The 4184-nt window shown below is 47.3% G+C and overlaps 1 non-coding gene across 1 annotated transcript; it reads left to right on the forward strand.

Annotated features, from left to right (window-relative positions):
- Nucleotides 1–3810: 3810 nt before the first annotated feature.
- On the forward strand, nt 3811–3942 carry LOC112205133 (small nucleolar RNA SNORA70). Its single transcript, XR_002938987.1, has one exon. It is a non-coding gene; the product is annotated as a small nucleolar RNA SNORA70 (small nucleolar RNA).
- Nucleotides 3943–4184: the final 242 nt, after the last annotated feature.

Raw genomic sequence — 4184 nt, forward strand, 5'->3', positions numbered from 1 at the left:
ATGGTTAACAGAAGCAGCAAAGAGAAGAGGGAAAGGGAGATACAAGGGGGAAAAAGAATATATATAACTTTATTTATTACCATCAATTTTCACTTAAAAATGGTAAAGATGGCCAGGCGCAGTGGCTCACACCTATAATCCCAGCATTCTGGGAGGCCAAGGTGGGAGGATTGCTAGAGCCCAGGAGTGCAAGGTTACAGTGGCCTATGATCAAGCCACTGCACCCCAGCCTGGGTGACAGAGCGAAATCCTCTCTCAAAAAAAAAAAAAAAAAAAAAAAGTAAAGCCAGGCACAGTGGCTCACGCCTGTAATCCTAGCACTTTGGGAGGCTGAGGTGGGCAGATCACCTGAGGTCAGGAGTTTGAGACCAGCCTGGCCAACATGGTGAAATCCCATCTCTACTAAAAATACAAAAGTTAGCCAGGTGTGATGTCAGGCACCTGTAATCCCAGCTACTCAGGAGGCTGAGGCAGGAGAATCACTTGAACCCGGGAGGTGGAGATTGCATGAGCCAAGATCGCGCCACTGCACTCCAACCTGTGTGACAGACCAAGACTCCGTCTCAAAAATAAAAAATAAAAGAAGAAAAATAAATAAAAGTAAAGATGACAAATTATATGTGTATATTTTACCTCAATAAAAAGAGTGTTGCTAATTTCCACATTTTTGAATTTTCCCGTTTTCCTTCTGCTATTCATCTCCAGTTTCATTGCACTGGATATTCAATACAGACCCATTTTTTGGGCTCATTTATATAATACCTTGTTCAGATCTATTTGCTTATATTTTCTCCTTCTCCACACACAGAAAAAGCCAAGAATTTGTCATTCTGACCCTGATTTGGCTTTCTCTGGGAAATCAAGTCCCTCTTCCTACAATATAAAAAGCAAAGGCTTGACAGAGCACTGGCTTCACTTTCATCCATCTATAAAGTGTTTTCAATGGAGAGTTTTACCAATGAGGTCTGTTTAGATCCAGCAAAGAGAAGAATCTGCTGACAGTCACATGGAACAGAGTTGGCAACTAAAATAAAATAAAAGCCAATTCTTGCCCCAGTGATTATTGGGTACATCAGAGTATGTTATCCATGAATTCAGTATACCCTTACTGGAAGATTCTGCTTATCGAAAGAGTGCATGGGCCGGGCATGGTGGCTCACGCCTGTAATCCCATCACTTTGGGAGGCCAAGGCATGTGGATCAATTGAGGTCAGGAGTTCGAGACCAGCCTGGCCAACATGGTGAAACCCCATTTCTACTAAAAATACAAAAATTACCTGTGTGTCTTGGCGGGTACCTTTAATCCCAGCTACTCGGGAGGCTGAGGCAGGAAAATCACTTGAACCCAGGAGGCAGAGGCTGCAATGAGTGAAGATCATGCCACTGCACTCCAGCCTGGGTGACAGAATGAGACTCGGTCTCAAAAATAAATTTTAAAAAAAGAGAGTGCATGGAATTTTGATTCAGAATGACTAATGCAAGTTATTAGTCATATTCTAGTACAATACCGGGCTTTAAAAAATAAAAATTTCTGGGCTTCTAGACAAAAAAGCGCAAGTGACATAATAAGGGAAAGAAATTAGAATCTACCTTTTTGAGAGCAATACTTTGTACCTGAGGAAAATGGAGTACATATTTAAGAAAAGAAACTGTAAGCCATGAATGTTATATCCAGCAAAACTCACATTCGGGTAGAGAAGACCCTGACGTGCCATGCTGTGACAAAAGACCTCAGGTGCTATTATTCCCATGATCTCTTCCAGAGAAATAACAAACTTCAGACAACAAAATGCCTAGAAAGACATTGACACAGGGCAGATCTTGAGTCCTAAATTTGCTACTTGTATAAATAAGACTAAATGAGGGTGATATGAGAGGGTGTGGGGCCCCTCCCAAGATCAGGTTCACAGGGTGCTAAGACCTGTTTGCTGCTCTTTGCTGAGTGTATGATCTGTCCACAGAGAGTGTCTATAAATGTCTTGCAGGAGCAAATTAATCCGGGCATTTACCTAGGCAGTCCTCAGGAGACTGGTGCCCTGGCTAGTGAAACAGGTACAGATGAAAAAGAAGGTCTGTAGGACTGCACAATGAAAAGACAGAGTCCTGGCTGGGCACGGTGGCTCACGTCTATAATCCCAGCATTTTGATAGACTGAGGCAGGTGGATCACCTGAGGTCAGGAGTTCGAGAACAGCCTGGCCAACATGGTGAAACCCCACCTCTACAAAAATACAAAAATTAGCCAGGCATGATGGCAGATGCCTATAATCCCAGCTACCTGGGAGGCTGAGGCAGGAGAATCACTTGAACCCAGAGGTGCAGATTGCAGTGAGCCAAGATGGCACCACTGCACTCCAGCCTGGGTGACAGAGTGAGACTCTGTCTCAAAAAAAAAATAAAAAGAAAGAAAGAAAGAAAAGAAAAAACAGAGTCCCATGTACCTGGGCCCTGTGAGGAGCCAGAGGTCTGATGACATGGAGTAGTCGGGGGATAGTGGCGACCCTGTCCCTCTACTTGAACCATCAATATGATCCAGCCAGGAGGCCTGCACATTAAATATGGACAGCATCCTGGAGCTCTTTTCTTTTTCTGCTAATAATCACTATTCTCTCTACCACCACCACAACCAAACTTTGCCTGTGCTTTTCAATTAAAAAAAAAAAAAAATCACAGAGGGTGGAGCAGGATGGCTGAATAGAAACCAACACCATTTGGCCAGGCGCGGTGGCTCATGCCTGTAATCCCAGCACTTTGGGAGGCCGAGGCGGGCGGATCATGAGGTCAGGAGATCAAGGCCATCCTGGCTAACATGGTGAAACCCCATCTCTACTAAAAATACAAAAATTAGCTGGGTATGGTGGCGGGCACCTGTAGTCCCAGCTACTTGGGAGGCTGAGGCAGGAGAATGGTGTGAACCCGGGAGGCAGAGCTTGCAGTGAGCCGAGATCGCGCCACTGTACTCCAGCCTGGGCGACAGAGCGAGATCTGTCCCAAAACAAACAAAAAAAGAAACCTACATCATTTGACCCCTCACAGGACCACCAAATTTTAACAGCTAACTACACACAAAAAGCACCATCGCAAGAACCAAAAATCAGGTGAACAATCAGAGTACCCGGTTTTAACCTTATATCGCTGAAAGAGATGCTGAAGAGGGCAGGAAAGACAGTCTTGAGTTGCCGATGCCACCCATCCCCCACCCCCCAGCAGCAGCCCCGTGGCACGGAGAATCGGTGTGCTTTGGAGAGGGAGAGCATAGCAATTGTGAGACTTCGCATTGAACTCGGTGCTGCATTGTCACAGCAGAAAGCAGAACCGAGGTGTACTTCGCTGACACTGGCTCACACAAGGAGCACTTGGACTGGCACTCACCGGAATTGCCCATCTTAGCAGTTGGAGCTTGAGTTCTGGCAAGCCTTGCCACTGCGAGCTGGAGTGCTCTGGGGCCCTTAGCAGACTTGAGGGGCAGTTTAGGCCATCAGGACTGCAATTCACAGGCAAACCCGAGTGCCGAGCTGGGCTCACAACCAGTGGACTGTGGAGTCAGGGGCACACAACCTCCTGAGACATTAGCCGGGGCAGCTAAGGGAGTTCTTTGGGCCACCCCCCACTCCCACCCCTGGCAGTGGCCATGTGGCACAGACAGATCTGTGCATTTGGGAGAGGGAGAGCTAGCAACTTGGGGACTTTACATTGAACTCAGTGCTGTCCCATCACAGCAGAGACCTGGCAGCATTCATCATCTGCTGACTAAGGAGCCCCTGGGCCCTGTATAACCAACAGCCATAGCCAGGTAATATGCTGCGGGCATCTACAGCCAACTCAGCTGGCTGAGTTCCTCGCCTCATGGGGGCCGTGTGCAATGGCTGCAAACAGCAGCTTCCTTGGTGGTGTATGCAGCCTGTTTCTTGTATGGCTGCTCTAAGGGACCTTGGAGACAGGCCCTTCAGATGGATGTTCATGTCTCTGACCTTGCACTACCCCAATGTAGGCTCCAAAAAGGTATGCGAGGTGCTTTTGGAAAGCCCCGGGGCACCGTGGCCGGGGTTCACATTGGCCAATTATCATGTCCATCCGCCTTGAACCCAGAGAACAAGGAGCATGTGATTAAGGCCCTGCTCAGGGCCAAGTTCAAGTTTCCTGGCTGCCAGAAGATCCACATCTCACAGAAGTGGGGCTTCACCA

The sequence above is a fragment of the Pan troglodytes genome, chromosome 10, assembly GCF_028858775.2.
Source record: "Pan troglodytes isolate AG18354 chromosome 10, NHGRI_mPanTro3-v2.0_pri, whole genome shotgun sequence".
Taxonomy (NCBI): Eukaryota; Metazoa; Chordata; class Mammalia; order Primates; family Hominidae; genus Pan; species Pan troglodytes.